The sequence below is a fragment of the Elephas maximus genome, chromosome 7 (assembly GCF_024166365.1).
Source record: "Elephas maximus indicus isolate mEleMax1 chromosome 7, mEleMax1 primary haplotype, whole genome shotgun sequence".
NCBI classification, from domain to species: domain Eukaryota; kingdom Metazoa; phylum Chordata; class Mammalia; order Proboscidea; family Elephantidae; genus Elephas; species Elephas maximus.
Window position 1 is genome coordinate 64,029,424 of NC_064825.1, and position 16,721 is coordinate 64,046,144.

Genomic DNA, 16,721 nt, shown 5'->3' on the forward strand with positions numbered 1-16,721 from the left:
TGTAGCCATGCGGCTTCCTGAAAGAGCTGCCCAGCCCCCAAGAAGCATTTTAGAGCAAGGCATATACCTCTTCCTATCAGTAAGAACCCTGCCTTTCAAATCCAGATTGGAGGAAATAGGCCTCTCTGTCTACTCAAAAGTTGGCCCAGCAGAACCTAGAAGGCTGAGAAAACCAGCCCTGGCACCCAGAAACCTCCCTTCCAGCCACTAAAATTTATGACACCATAAGCCAGGCTACCAGGTAGCTGTGGAACGCTGGAGAAGCAAAGAGACCTCTTGGAACCCTTTTCCTCTGTACTACACAGCCCCTAAAACACATGAGTCAGGAAACTTAAGGAAAGCTTTGTCTCTGAAGAATCATTTAAGATGCTTAAAGTCTACCATGAACATCACTCTTACTAAACTTCTCAGCCCAAAGAAAGCACAATTTTTTTCCCTTAACATCTTGAAGAAGTCTTTTAATGTTTTTCTCATCTTTATTTATAAATGCAGAAGAAGGTACTTGATAAATAGGGAAACCAGAAGAGAAAGACAAAGTGACTTTCCAGAAGACAGTTGGGCCATCCCTCAAGCTTCAATCCATAATATATTATATAGGACTTGACTTGTTTAAAAGTACTTTAACAGAAATTATCTCATTTGCTCTTCCCAACAGTCCTGTGAAGTAGTTATTATCATTATCTTCATCTCACAGCTAAGACATCTGAAGGGCATATAGGTTAAGAAACTTGCCCACAGCCATCCAGAGGGCACGGGGCAAGGCCTGGCTATGGACTCAAGTCTCTAACCTCAAATCCATTATTCTTTCTGCTACACCAAAAGAAAGAGCAGCTACCTCTTGCGGCTGGATCTGTTAGCCCTCTTCAAACATGTAGGGATGGTAAAATTGGAGAAGCCCCAACCAAACACACTTGAGTGGAGAAGTGAGATCCTGGATTTGCAATACCCACCAAAGGGCCCACTGGCTCAGAGTGGCCTCCTCCTCACATCCTCCAACTCTAATCCCAACCAACAGTGCTACGTCATGTCCCTCCAGGAAACGTAGATTTCAACCAAGCAGAGGATCCCTGGAGTGTAGTGAAAGGAGGAATCTGAGGTCCAGGGCCACTGAGACCACCCTAGTGGCCCTTCAGGCCATAACTTTGTTACAAACATGTACACATTATCAGGGAGTCACAGTTGGGGACATGGCCAGTGCTTGCATTGGCAAGCTGACCCGAAGTTAATCAGGAGTCCCCCTCATTGTTTGCCAGAATACAAAAGACATTTTGTTCAGAAAGTTCAAGAAGAAAAACCAAACGAGCCAGGACAGCAGCTGTTCCCTCAACCCACAGAGAAACCAAAGGCATCCATAAAGTTTCCCGAGGTCCAGGAATATGTTTAAGATGTAACATGGCTGAAGAGGAAGCAGGTTGCTTCACGGGTCTGCACCATGGAAAGTGTTCGCTGCATGCAACCTAATAACATTACTGACAACCTAGCCACCCTATCACCTCAAAAAGTGTTTTTCTCTCCTAGGTACACACTGAGCTCACCACACACCACAGACGCCCTGTTCTCTTGACAGTGCACATCCAACCTCCTCCTGCCTCTCCTCTAGGTCAGAACAAGTTTTACCAAAACATAGCACAACCCGAATGGGAGAAGTGCACAACATGGACATTGCATGCCCTGAAATTTGGTTAAAAGATTAACCAAAGGAATCCACCCACCTCAACCACAGTACCTCACATCTCTTCAAGCTCCCTAGTTTTTAGCAGCTGCCGCTGAGAGCTCACTCTGAAACATTTGGAGAAGAAACCTTTTTGCAGGTTTCCCAACCCAAGACACCTCCCTCACACTCCATTTACCTCGTAGGAAAACCTGTGATCAACCTTATTAATGAGGAAGGACAGTTTGCTCCTTACCAAGCTATCTGGCAGAGAGAGAGGCACCCCCACTCAGATGTTCCTATGATATTCTCCCCATCCTAATAAACGCTCCAAAGCGACTAGAACCGGCAGTAGGCTCCTTGCTGGGCTTAATTAACTTGGATTTTTTTTTTTTTCATTACAGGTCAGACATAGCAGCACCAAGAAACAAAACGGTGTTCATGAGTACAAGCCAATCACTCAAAAGACAATGAAGTTTCCACACGAGAACCATAAACACAATGCTGGAGTAAAGATAACTCATTTTTTCTATACAAAAGACTCAAAATATCCTGTGCCTTTGTGCTAAGTAAAATGACGATTCCTATAGTGAAGCCTCAACACCTCAGATTCAGCAACAGTGAGAGCAGCCAGATCTGCAAAGTCAAGAAAATTGGCCGTTTCCCTCCTTAAACTAATAGAATCCAACTGTTGGAGCATGACATCATTCCCGAGCCCCAAACCCTGAGCAGAGACTGCAGACACTCGCCTGCCTCCCAGAAAACAGCCCAAGACTGTGGCCAGGAAAGGAGAAAAACAATCCAAGCTGGAGCTGACCTTACCTGAAAGTCCTGGTGCTTTCCTGCCCACTCCATTCTCAGCAGAGTTTGGTCACACCACAATCTGTTAGGGAGCCCAGGGCCCCAAGGTCCACTGGCTTAAGCTCCGATACCTGCTGAGAGCTTCCCACAGCTCCTTCCTCTGACCTTTCCCAGCGCTCCTTCCAGCCAAATGAGCACAGCACAGCTAGCCGGCCAGGCCAGTTGTCATGGAGACCCTGTTCTCGCCAGTGAGCGCTCTCATTCTCTCACTCTCTCGCGCGCTCTCTCTCTCCTCCCAGGCTCTTGCTTGCTCTCTCACTTGTCCTTGTTTTCTTTCTCTCTTTCCCCTATTACCCCAACTCCCTCCCGCTAACAACCTCAACCTCAATCTCTCTCTCTCTCACACACATACACTCCCTTTCTCTCTCTCCCTGTCTCACTCACACACACACACACACTCCCTTTCTCTATCTCTCTCTCTCTGTCTCCCTCACTCTCACTCAGTTCTGGGAGGCTTCCATGAAACAGCACTGTCTTTTGATCAGCTCAGTTTTTGCACACATTCCAGTCCTCCTACCTCCCTTCCAGTCAAACAGGGGCTCTGGACTGCTCCTGGGAACTTGCTTGAACAGCTCAAGAAGGCAGAAGGGAGAAGACAGTGAGTGGACTTGTTTTCCTTCCCTTCACTGTCTCATTTTTTATAACTTGGAAGAATCGCAGCTGGGGGGAAGGAGGGTAGCTAGCTAGAATGCTTGGAGGGGAAGCAAGCCCTTCCTCTGGGTCCTGGAGGGAGGGCAGGAGGGACTCGGGTGCACTGCCTCAACTTGTTTCTGCATTTGGGATTTTCCGGGTAGAGAGCTGGGGTGGAAACGCACTCATATCCCAGGAGCTCGCCTGGACTGGCCTCTCTGCTTACCTTGCTGCCTGCCCAGGTTGTGGAGATGGCTTTAACCAGTGCAGGGACTCATGGTACTAGTGCTGGCACCCAAGCAGTCTCTCATCTTCCTGTAATCAAAAGAAAGACTAGGTCAGGACATGTAAGAATCTTGGGCAAGTCCAGAGTCACAGTCCAGGCAACAAACGTAACACAAACACAGTCTCATTGCTCTGCCTTGTTCAGTGCCTGCAGCTAAGGCCCAAGCTTCATGTGGGCTGCTGTCACTCTCAGTAATAATGTCACTACTCTCCGAGAGCTAGCACATTGCCTGGGACACAGTGGGTCCTCTAAGTTTAGTCCCTGCAAGTACATTTCTGCTTTGTCACATTCTATTACATGTATTATTTGTTTGATCCTCATAACCTATAAAATATACTGGACAGATTATTATCGCCATTTTACAGATGGGAAAACTGACAGATCAAATGTTTGGTCCACAGCTACGCAGCTGGTTAGGCAGTCAAAGAACTAAGAGTAGAGACCAGTCCAGTGACTGGTCCTTTAAAATATACTCTCATCTGATCTTGAAAACATACAACTTTTTGATAACAAATTATAAAAGACTGGGCTCCCAGGGCAAGGTGGAGAATCTTTCTGAGATAAGGCAAGGTTGTCATGACTACAGGTCCTTTCTGCTTGAAGACTTCATGATAGACCCTGTGAGATATAGAACACTATGATGAGAAAAAAATCCTACCCTATAGCTATAAATTACATTACAATTTTCCAAAATACTCTCACAAATCTTGGCTCATCTGTTCAACACAATAGGTCTAGAAAATTAGGGATGGTATTTTCATACTAATTTAAAATATTTAAATAACCTGAAAGAGAGAGAAAATGACTTGCCCCATGTCACAGAACTAGGAAGTAACAGATCTAGAAACTTCCAGAGTAGTTGCAAGAGCCCCAGGCAGAGCAGGGCTAAAATGACCTTGGCAGTTCCTCACTTCTCTTACCAGCCCTGTGGCCTTGGGCAAGTTACCTAACCTCCCAGTTTCTACATCTATAAAACCTATCCCTTGAACAATTAACAGGACTGAGGTGAGCACTGAAGGGGAGGCTATACGTGAAAGCACTCTCCTTATGTTAGGTACTGAGCTAAGAAAAGAACTTCATTCATTTATCTCAGCTGCTCCTCACAAAAAAAAAAAAAAAAAATTCTCAGGCAGTTGGTATCCACACAATATGAGGACACTGAGGCTCACAGAGGACATAGTATTCTTCCAGTGTTGCTACCTAAAACAGGAGTTCTAAAGAAGCCCTGACAGAATCTTTAATGCAGTGATCTTTTGCAGAAGCCTTGAGTTTTCAGTTAACTTCCAGCACATCGTAAAATTCTCAAAACAGAATTTTTATTGACTTGCGTTTAAAAGGAAAAAACATGCCAGGAGTTAAGGTAGGAAATGATAGGATGGCACAGATCCTAAATGGCTGGACACTAATGTTTTAGTGAAGCAATGAGGGACTCAAAGGGAGCATACCCAATCACCCCTACAAAAGCTCAACCTGACCCAAGCAGCAGCTCAGGAAGCCCTCATAGGAACTGTAGTGTCCCAGGTCTACAAAGAAACGCAGGATGAAAGGGCAAATGCAACACCAAATCACCAAACTTTTCCCTCCACCCATCCTCAACAGACATGGCCACCAAATTCCAGGTTTCCCTGTGCTCTTCTCCTGACCCTCAAAACACACATTCTACAGTACTTGCCCAGCCTCTACACTCAAAAACAGGCGATGATCCCCACCCATTTCTACAATAAAATAATATTAGCAGTTATAATATTAACATCAACTAACACTTGTTAAGCACCGACCATAAGTCAGGCATTCTTCTAAGCAGTATGAGGGGAAGAAGTACTGAAGCTGATAAAATTCTCTAAAGTAACCCAAACTTAAAAAATCCTCCAGACCAGACACAGAATGCAGGCCATGCTCCCCCTAGTGCTATCCTGGAGTTACAGCGGCTACTCAGGCCCCGCCCTCAGTAAAAAAAAAAAAATGGGACAAAGTTAAGGGGCCCACTAGTGGGAGAACAAGAACCTCTACTTTGAGCTCCTTAAACTGGGAGGAGCCAGAAGGCAGCTGAATCCCTCCTATGGAGAGGCCCTCATGCATGCTCATCCCAGAAACCTGGGAGTCATCCTTGCATTTCTCTACCTCACTCTCCCCACATCCAATCCATCTACCAACTCCAAACATTTCTACTTCCAAAATATATCCTTTATCTGTCCATTTTTCCACACCTCCATTGCCACCCCAGTCTCTCATCCTAATTATGGCAAAAGCATCCTAAGAGGTCTAATTCCCTGCTTCCACTCTTGCACTCACAAATCAATTCTCCATGGAGCTGTCTGAATCACCTTTTTACACTGGATCATGTCATTTCCTGCTTAACCCACTTCAATAGCTTCCCACTGCACTTAGGATGAAATCTAAATTCTTACCAGGACCTACAAGGCCTGTCTCCAGCCTCTCAGTACACTTCCTGCCCTCCCCTTCTGTGCTGTAGCCAAACAGGCCGCCAGTTTAGTTCCCCAAAAGTGCCAGATTTTTTTTTTTTTTCGAGGCTGTTCCCTCTCCTTAGGACAACCCCCCTTCCCATCCCTCAGTCCTTCCCTGGATGACTCTTACTCATCTTGCCTCATCTTGACTGTCACCTCCTCAGAGAAGCCTTCTTTGATCCTCTAGTCTAAATGAGGCTCCCTTGTACTTATCACTCTTAGCACTCACCATAATTTGTACTTATGCATTTGTGCAATTATTTGCTTAATGTCAGTCTTCCTCCATGAGTTCCTTAAAAGCAAGAATGTGGACTGTTTCGCTGACCACTATATTCTCTACATTAGTATAAGGCCCAGCTCACAGCTGGTACTCAATAAATATTTGCTGAATGAATGCATAAAAACCCATTCTTCTTGTCCTGCAGAAACAGCTAGCTCATGTCACTCATACAATCTTTTCATAGATTAAAAACTGTAATTATATCTCTTTTCCTCATATGCCTAGCCTTTGGGCTCAACCAAAAGTTCCTATAAAGTCTCCCTACGGTTTGTTTCCCAGAACTTTCCCTGTAAGGTTCCTCACTCTCCTGGGCATGCATGCCAGGGTTTTACAGCCCCTCCTACTACCAGAGTGCCCACTCACAGGCACCCCACCACCACACTGGTATTGCCAACCTGACTGGGATGCAAGAATGGCCCAGCTCCCATGGGATGAGAAGGTTCCCTTGATTCACCTCCATTCAGGGACAAAAACCCATTCCCTCATCTCTGCTGTGGAGGGCACTGTGCTTTAAAAAAATTTTTTTTTTTTACTTAAAAAAATCATAAATTTTAGATTTTGTAATTTGAAGACTGGTGTAAAATGTTGTTTGAGAAAGGGGCTCCATTACTAAAAAAAGAAATCTGAAAATTACTATCTGGGAGAAAAATAATGAAGATCTAAATACAAGCAACGGCAGTGTGGCTAAGTTCCGCCCCACCCTCATGACACACATTACCACCAAAACCTGAAGTCCTTTCTGACTTCACCTCCTGCTTCCACTTTCCCTGATGCCACTACCCTATAATAAGCACATCCACAACCTGGGTCTCTGAAAACTGCCTGCATTTTTCCTCTCCCTCCTTCTATTGTTCATGCTGTTAACCTTTATTTCAGTACCTCTCATCTCCCCATTAGTAAAATCCCAAAGTCTTAAAAGTTCACCTCAGTTATCACTTCCTCTGTGAATACTTCTGGATCTCCTGGCAGAATCTGTTAGTCTCTTCTGCATGCCCACAGCAGTTTGAAGGTGCCTTTTTTTTATAGTACTTATAACATTTTATCACTATTGCTTGTGCCCCTGTCTCCCCCATAAATATGAGCACCTTGAGGCCTATCCACTTTTATATTTCATTCAGAGTGGGTGATCAATTAACCTGTGTGGAAAATGAACCACTGACAAGACTTCCAAAAACAAAACAAGAAACAGAAATAGCTATTCCTCTTCATACCTGTTAAACCTATTGCCGTCGAGTCAATTCCAACTCATAGTGACCCTAAAGGACAGAGTAGAACTGCCCCACAGGGTTTCCAAGGAATGCCTAGTGGATTCAAACTGCCGCTCTCTTGGTTAGCAGCTGTAGTCTTAACCACTATGCCACCAGGGTTTCTCCCTCTTCATAGGTGAGGAATTATATTGTGGATGTACCTTACAAGTAGATGATTAGGTCACAAGAGGAATTATGGTATTTTCTTGTCTCTTTAAAGACAACTGAAATTCTGAACCTGAAAACTCAGGAGGAGAGTAAATCTTTTAAGGTCACTCCTTATTTTGGGATCAAAAGAATTGAAGAAATGTAAGATGGTGTTTTAATCTTACTGCTTGGATACTAGAATGCCTAAGACATGTAGAATAACTTCCGATGCCTCTGGGAAGCCTAACTCCCCATACCTAGATTGGCATCTCCACTGAAGACATCCACTTCTGTCCAAGTACCAGGAATCAGGTATGTGTCCTCCCCAATTCTCGTACATCAGGCTCAGCTGTCTGCCATGTGAGCTGGCATGTTTACACAGGAGTCCTTGAGAGCTTTACAATTTTCCTTTACAACTAGTAAATGGCAACATGGTGGTGGTGGTGGTGTTAGGTGCCAGTTCGAATTGGTTCCAACTCATAGCAACCCTATGTGCAGTAGAAAGAAACACTGCCTGGTCCTGCACCATCCTCGTAATTGTTGCTATTTTGAGCACATTGTTACAGCCACTGTGTCAATCCATTTCGATGAGAGTCTTCCTCTTTTTCACTGACCCTCTATTTTACCAAGCATGATGTTCTTCTCCAGGGACTGGTCCCTTCTGATAACATGTCCAAAGTATGTAAGACAAAGTCTTAACACCCTCCTTTCTAAGGAACATTCTGGCTATACTTCTTCCAAGACAGATTTGTTCATTCTTCTGGCAGTCCATGGTATATTCAGTACTCTTCACCAATACCATTATTCAAATGCATCAATTGATAAGAAGGGAAAAATAAACAATTCAGGAATAGAGAAAGTGCCAGCAGACTGTAGCCCCATCCTGGCTTTCAGCTCTCTCAGATCGTGAGATCTTGAGCAAGTCCATGTCCCCATTTAGAGCTTCCATTTTTTCCTCCATATAATGAGAGGGTTGGACTAGCTATTCTCCAAGAGTCCTTCTAGCTTGAATGTTCTATTGTATTGTTTTATTGTATTCACTCAGCTCTATTGTTCTATCCTAGTCACCCTGTTCATTGCTTTCTGAATGGTTCAAAACAGCAGGAAGAATTTTGGCTTTCAGGGCCTACAGAGTCTACATCTAATCCATTCAGCAGAGCCTCCGGCCTGGGTTTCTGGAGCCATCTGTCTGGGATCAAAACAAATACCATCAGCAATAGAAGGTAGCCTTTCCTGGAAGAAAAGATGTGAGATTCAGACTTCCTGCCTAAGGAAGGCTAGAGAGAGAAGAAAAGCACCAAACACAGAATGAGAAAATTAGGAAATAATCTGGGAAGTGCCTGGAAGATGGCTGAGGCTCTGCCAGGGACTCACATCCTAGCCATCAATCTGAGACAAGGCTGTCTTTATGAGGAAGAATTAGCAATATATAACTAACTTCTCTTTGAAGACAATTTGCCTATTGCAAATCAAGCTCTACTAGGGCTTCCGAATCAACAAACAATTGTCTCCTTATAGATGGCAACCTCAGCTGTCTTCTGCCTAGTAGCCACAGCTGGCAGGACCTCCAGTGTGTTGGCCACAGCTACACACATTTTGCTTGCACAGCCTTCCTAGAGAGCAGAGAAATACCCGTTCTAGGTACTCAAGTTCTGGCATTTAATAGTAGGAAATTCTCCCAAATCCTTACTTCTGCCCTAGTCCTGCCCGCCTCCCACCCCCGACCCTACGGCTCTAACTAAGTGTGGGATTCAGCCCATAATCAGCCTGGATCCCACAGCACTGTGGTAAAGCAGCTACTGAACATCTTGATGCCGTCAGTCTTCCAGCCCTAGTTCACCTCCGCTCAGCTGACAGCCCTCAAAATGAAGCTCAAGGTCAGATCCTCAGGGCACAAGACGCTCGGTGGCTTGATCCAGTCCCCTGGATTATCTGCCACAGTCTTCATTTATGGGCTAATTTCCTAAATCCCTCAAACCCACAGGCCCCTGACCACCTTCCCTTGTTAAGCCCAAGTATTTTAAGACGGGGCTACATAAGCAGGGGCTTGGAGCCAGGAAATGCTGGACCAAGAAGGCATCGTTTTTACCCTTCCAGGACGGGCCTCTTAGGCGTATTTGGCTTAGTATTCCGAGCTCCATCAATCCTCTTTACCTGTCATAACTGAAGTTTCAGGATCAGGGAGAGAGGGTGTAAAACACAGGGATAGCATCTAGTAGTTGCAGGCAATCCTTGGTGTTCCTTGGCTTATAGACTCCATGACTCCAATCTCTGCCTTGCATCTTCGTATGGCGTTCTTCCTTGTGTCTTCCATATGTCTGAATTTCCCTCTTCTTATAAGCACACCAGTCCTTTGATTAGGGCCCACACTATTACAGAATGGCCTCATCTTAATTTGATAACATCTGCAAAGACCCTATTTCCAAATAAAGCCATATCCGCAAGTACCGGATAGACATGAACATATTTTTGGGGGGACACAATTCAACCCACAACATATGCACACACATATATAGCAAAGAAAGTCAGAGACATAATTTATTGGGACTTCAGAAAAATCTCTCTTGATCTTGCAGATAAAACAGAGAAACTCAGGCAGCTGGGTGAGTTGGGACAGCTGGGCCCAAACTGCCATGAAAAGAATCAATATGAGCCTTAAAGAAGAGCTCTGGAACTCCTGGAAGTCTAGACATTCTCTGTTCTGGATCCCATCATGGTCACCCATTTTATCAATGACTTGGATAAGGTATGCTTATCAAATATGTATATGACAACTAATTGGAAGACATAATTAGATACTAGAAAGAATCAGGAAAAAATCCTCCACAAACTGGAACCATGAGTTAAATTTAACAAGATGAAATTAAACACAGTCAAAACATATAATTTTACACTTAAGTTTAAGAAAAAAAAAAACTGCATGAAAACAAGATGAAGATAGTATAATTAAAAAGACTTAAGGATAAGCTCAATATGAGTCAACTGATAAGGATGTCAAAAGTGAACGTGATTTTGAGTTTCATTAACTAAAATCCAGGGAACAGATCAAATGAGCAGCATGTCTTACTTTACTGCATTCTAGTTAGACCAAAAGTATCTCCAGGGGCCACATAGTATGTTTTCAAACAAGGGGTAAAGCAAGTCTTGAATAACATTCCATGCCAAAACGTTGTTGTTGTTCAGTGCCGTCAAGTCGGTTCCGATTCATAGTGACCCTAAGTACAACAGAACAAAACACTGCCCCGTCCAGTGCCATCCTTACAATCATTGCTATGTTTGAGCCCACTGTTGCAGCCACTGTATCAATTCATCTCATTGAGGGTCTTTCTCTTTTTTATCAACCCTCTACTTTACCAAATATGATGTTCTTCTCCAGGGACTGGCCCTTCCTGATAACATGTCTAAAGTATGTGACACAAAGTCTCACCATTCTTGCTTCCAAGGCTATACTTCTTCCAAGACAGACTTGTTCATTCTTCTGGCAGTTCATGGTATATTCAATATTCTTCACCAACACCATAATTCAAAGGCATCAATTCTTCTTCAGTCTTCCTTATTCACTGTCCAGCTTTGACATGTATGTGAGGTGACTGAAAATATCATGACTTGGGTCAGGTGCACTTTAGTCCTCAAAGTGACATCTTTGGTTTTCAACACTTTAAAAAAATATTTTGCAGCAGATGTGCCCAATGTAATACATTGTTTGATTTCTTGACGGCTGCTTCCACGGGTGTTGACTGTGGATCCAAGTAAAACGAAATCCTTGACAACTTCAATCTTTTCTCTGTTTATCATGATGTTGCTCATTGGTCCAGTTGTGAGGATTTTTGTTTTCTTATGTTGAGGTGTAATCCATACTGAAGGCTGTAGTCTTTGATCTTCATCAGTAAGTGCATCGAGTCCTCTTCACTTTCAGCAAGCAAGGTTGTGTCATCTGCAAATCACAGGTTGTTAATAAGTCTTCCTCCAATCCTGTTGCCACATTCTTCTTCATATAGCATACAGACTGAATAAGTATGGTGAAAGGACACAACCCTGACACACACTTTTCCTGATATTAAACCATGCAGTATCCCCTTGTTCTGTTCAAATGACTGTCTCTTAGTCTGTGTACAATATAGTGAAGAAAAAAAGAAAAGTCTAACCTTGCCCGATTTTAAACCATGCAGTATTCCCTTGTTCTGTTTGAATGACTGTCTCTTGGCCTATGTACAATATACTGAAAGAAAAAAAAAAGTCTTCGAAGCCGCTTAAACTGAGAAATAACATGTCTGATTCACGAGGCTTTAAGTTCTCCCATAGAACAGGAGGAATCCTTGGGTGGTGCAAGTGGTTAACACACTCAGCACTAACCAAAATGTTGGAGGTTTGAGTTCACCCAGAGGCACCTCGGAAGATAGGCCTGGTGATATACTTCTCAATAATCAACCACTGAAAACCCTATGGAGCACAGTACTACTCTATATATATGAAGTACCCATAGTCAGAGTTGACTTGATGGCAACTTGTTTGGTTTTTGGTTTACAGAACAGGAAAGGAAGAAGGTACCATCTTTATCTCCATGGAGTCACTCTAGGGAAACTCGTGGCTAGATGAGACAAAGAAAGCTCACAGAAAGATGACACAGCTGTGTCCTATGTCATCTGCTCTTTGTCCCTCTTGCCACTCACATGAGAACCTCTCATTTGGTGCTCTGACCCTCTAAGCTTTAGCAAGAACATACAGCAGCTCAGGAATTCAAACAATCCTTACCCATCTCCTCCCCAAAGCATGGTGAGTCATGATCTGAATTATAAAGTGATATTTTTAACTATGAGAATGAATTCTTGTGGATTTTGAGCCTTCTTTTTTTTTATATTGAGCTGTCATCTGATAGCTGTTTGTGAGCAAGGACTTGGGGTTGACTATAGTAACTAAAACATTACAAGGTAGGAATGCAGTATTTCAGCTTCTTCAGGCATTGCTACGATATATACAGACCAGCTTATTCCCCATAATGGATGCTTCTTCTCTAGACTTAAGAAGAATTGGGAAGAAAGAGGCATGTGGTCTCTCAACACCCAGTTCTTACACTGGGTACATGGAAGGTAGCCCTGGTCTACAGATGAGTGTCTCGCACTAAATAAACCTCAACTCTGTATGGAAGATGCCACTTTTGAACAGTTTTCCCTCTTTTTCTCCAAGATTAGGAAGTTAGAAAAGTGTCTAATCTATGCAATAATTAGCTCTTTTCTTGAAAGACATCCACTGGGTGTAACTCCTTTTTATGTAGACTAAAGCTAGTTTTTTTTATGCAAAACAAAAGTGCTTGTAAATGTTCATTCACTTAGAGGTCAACAACAAAAAAGAGAAACCTATTCAACAGAGGAAAAAAACAAACACCCAGGATGCAAAGAAGGAAAGGTGAGTGAGATGATGTGAGGAAAAAGAGAGGAATGTGAAGGGAGATGGGAGAGGAGAGAACAATTTAAGATCCTGAAGGACAGAAACAGGAGGAAGTTTGTTTGGAAGTCTGGGAAGAGTAAATTTGGGGGAATTCTTGACCATCACTCCCTGGGATGTCAAGGAACATAAATGAATGCCACTCAGACTTTTGAAGGAAAAAAAGAATTCAGAAAGCACCTCAGTATCTGAGGTTCTCTACCCTGGAGTAACATGACTGCACGTACTCCAAGTAACTAGCTGCCGATGACTGGGGGGTGGGAGGAGGGGGCAAAGTGTAAAGAACAAAGGGTCCAGAACTACGGTCCTCAGTACAGCAAAGGCCAACAAAGGACTTATATCTCAGAAGGCCATGGGACTCCAGAGGCTATAACCAGTAGACACCGGTTCTCCTCAAACCCAACCAGACAAAGGAAGTCAGTCATTTGACAGTTCTGAAGATGATGAAAGATTGCAGCCACTCATCATCAAGGCAGATAACATTGGCAATCAGTAATGCTTGAGCACACCTCTTCCAACGAAAAGGCCCACGGAAGCTGAGGAGGGAAGTCTACTCAGGGAAAATTTGGCAAGAGGGTGAGGCTTGACTCTGTGAACTCCCAAGAGATTATCACCGCTTATTACATCGTCTGTTCCCTTTCAGTCTCTAAGGATTTCCCCAAACACAGCCAGCAGAATTATAGCCACCAGTCAGTCACAGAAAATCAAGAGACCCAGAAAGAACTATGAGGGTTGTGAGAAGCAAAGATGGACACTCTAAGTTGGAATTTGGAGGGTTTTTTGTTCATTTTGTTTTTATTGTCATTGTTTTAATAAATGAGACAGCCTAAGCAAGCTTCTGAAGAGTGAGCCATTGCATTTCTGCTTTATCAAAGATGACTTAGAAGAAAGACAGCTGGACTACATCTGATTTCACCTACTTCTCTAGGGGCAGAAGAGAACATGGTAGGTATTCCAGATAAGACAATGATTTACCAGCCCACAGAATTCCTTCTTCTACTGTTTTTTTTTTTTTTTCTTACTGTGTAGGTAGTCCATTTATTTCCCCCTTAAATCCCTACTGCACTATGGGGAGAAAAAAAAAAAGACACAGATTGCAGCAATGTTATCTGGAGGAGAGAAAGAGGAAAATGTGAGAAATGAGCTTCAACAGCGAGATATGGAATTTGGGATAGACACCTAGGACAAGGTCATTCAGATTAAACTAAAGGGAACAATGAAGTTTATTACCTTGAGAAGGGAGTTGCTCCTACCAACTGCAGCTGAGTAGGAGACTGAAAGCAAGTAAAAGGACCAGATGGACATTGAGAATTAAAAGGGAGCACACAGAACCTCAGTTTAGTGTCCTGGCTTTTATTTTCTCTCCTAGAAGTTCCTGGACACAGAGATATCTATCTTCAACAACTTAAATTAGAGGTTCTAGCCACACATTTAAACATCTAGGAGCCCACCCTTATGCAAAGCAAAGATATCCTATTCTTCCAAGATGCAGCACTTCTCTGGTTTGATTTCAGGGGTTTCAGTGCAGCTGTATCTGTGGGGAAGCTGAGGGTCAAGACACAGACCACAAGAGCAGACATTATGAGGGGCACACTCCTCAAAATGCTTTCAAGGACTGTGAAGGTGCCTTTCATCTTTGCTTTTCTGTCTCCAACCATGATCTCTCTCTGCCCTCTCTCCTGCTCTGTGGGGCAGTGAGAATGGCGACAAGGGGAATTAACAAGTTTTAATTTAGTAGAAAAGAATGTGGAGGATGGCTGACTATGGAGGAAAGGAAAGGTCTAGAATGACTCTGGCTTGGATATGGAGTGCCAGTCATCACATCAGGGAATACCAATAAAACAGAACACCCTAAGATGCTTTGCTGTAAGCATGCCTAAGTTTAAACAAGAGGGGAAGTTGCTCCAACACAGGAAGTTATTTAGACAACAGGACAGACAAGAGCAGGGAGGACAGAGATGGGGAGGGAGGATAAGACAAGACAAACAGCAAAGGAGAAAACAAATGACGACAGGAAGGAAGGAGAAAAACAGGAAAGGAGGAAATATGTGTGTATGTATGTGTATGTTTTAAGTGAAGGTGGGGAGAGGAAGTGAATATACAAACAGAGTCATAAATTTAACTCTGCAAATATAGAGTTCTTGGCTGCTGATTATCACTGGCCATAGCCTACTGCAGTAAGTCATGTCTTCCTCAGCAGTTAGGTTCTGTGGTAGGCACATAAGAAGAAAATTATATGAAGTCAAATTACTCTTGAAATTCTCTTAAAAAGGCGCCATTTGGAGACCAGCCACAGTCTCTCTGGAAGCCTAATGAATTCTTTTCATATACAGTATTTCATGCACTGTTAAGAATTTCATAACTAGCACAACTCGAAGAATGTAATCAATGTCACTAAATTGTACACGTAGAAACTGTTGAACTGTTGTATGTTTTGCTATGTATATTCTCAACAACAAAATAAATAAAATTTAGAAATAATAAAATAAAAGACATGTACTCCCCCCCAAAAAAGAAGAATTTCAGAACTAGAGTGACCCACAAAAAAAACACAAACCAAACCCATGGCCACTGAGTCAATTCCAAGTCATAGCGACCCTACAGGACACAGCAGAACTGTTCCATAGGGTTTCCAAGGAGCGGCTGTTGGATTTGAACTGCTGACCTTTCGGTTAGCAGCCAAGCTCTTAACTGCTACACCACCAGGGCTCCAGAATGACCCAATGAGCCATCTTTCTCGTCAAATGGTTCTCAAACATTTCTTAGTAGCAGAACCACTGATCTGGTCTGAATGATTCCTAGCACTTTGGAATTTTGCTCAGAGGCTGGTAATCAACCAAGGTCACCCAACTAGACAGAGCTTTTCTCTGACCCCACACTCATTCTTCCATACTACTCTTGTCTTAAAACTGCCACGGGAGAGAGAAGGCCTAAATTGGCAGTCTTACCTCACCACTAAATAGCTGTGTGAGTTGGGCATAGTACAGTTCCTTCCCCTTTCTTAGTTCCAATCCCCTCATCTGTAATATGAAGCCAGATGAGATGAACTCTAAGACGAACTGAGATGCTTAATGAATGAAAAAGTGCTTTGAAAAGCATAAAGCACTTTACAAACATAATATATCACTATTAGTCAACTCTCACAAGCAGAAATTTTGGCATCCTCTGTCTTTCCCCTCAACTTCATCCTTAATATCCCATGTCTAGGTCCTGCCTACTCTACTTTTGAATATTCTGTAGAATTCACCCCTCTTTATTCCTGTTGCCAACTTCTCATGCACTTTAGTGGGTGTCCTTACTGCCAGTCTCTATCCCCTCCAAAACTATCCACTTTCTTCCACAAGAGTGACTGCTTTAGTCATCTAGTGCTGCTATAACAGAAATACAAGCGGGTGGCTTCAACAAAAAGTTTATTCTCTCACAGTCTAATAGACTAGAAGCCCAAATTCAGGACATCGGCTCCAGAAGGCTTTCTCTCTCTGTCGGCCCTGGAGGAAGGTCCTCGTCATCAATCTTGCCCTGGACTAGGAGCTTCTCCTCGAAGGTACCCCAGGTCCAAAGGATGCACTCTGCTCCTGGCACTGCTTTCTTGTTAGTATGAGGTCCCCATGTCTCCCTGCTCACTTCTCTCTTTTATATCTCAAAAATGATAGGCTCAAAACACAATCCAATCTTGTAGATTGAGTCCTGCGTCATTAATCTTACTGCTGTT

General features: G+C 43.2%; 1 protein-coding gene across 9 annotated transcripts in view; it reads right to left on the reverse strand.

Annotated features, from left to right (window-relative positions):
* DENND2B (DENN domain containing 2B) overlaps positions 1–16,721 on the reverse strand; it is a 220,676-nt gene that overhangs the window by 131,108 nt on the left and 72,847 nt on the right. For 4 of the 9 annotated variants that reach the window (XM_049890322.1, XM_049890323.1, XM_049890314.1 and 1 more), the window contains exon 1: positions 2,474–2,789. The gene's annotated coding sequence lies outside the window, so the exon portion shown is untranslated. The other 5 variants (XM_049890316.1, XM_049890318.1, XM_049890315.1 and 2 more) reach the window with 2 other exon arrangements.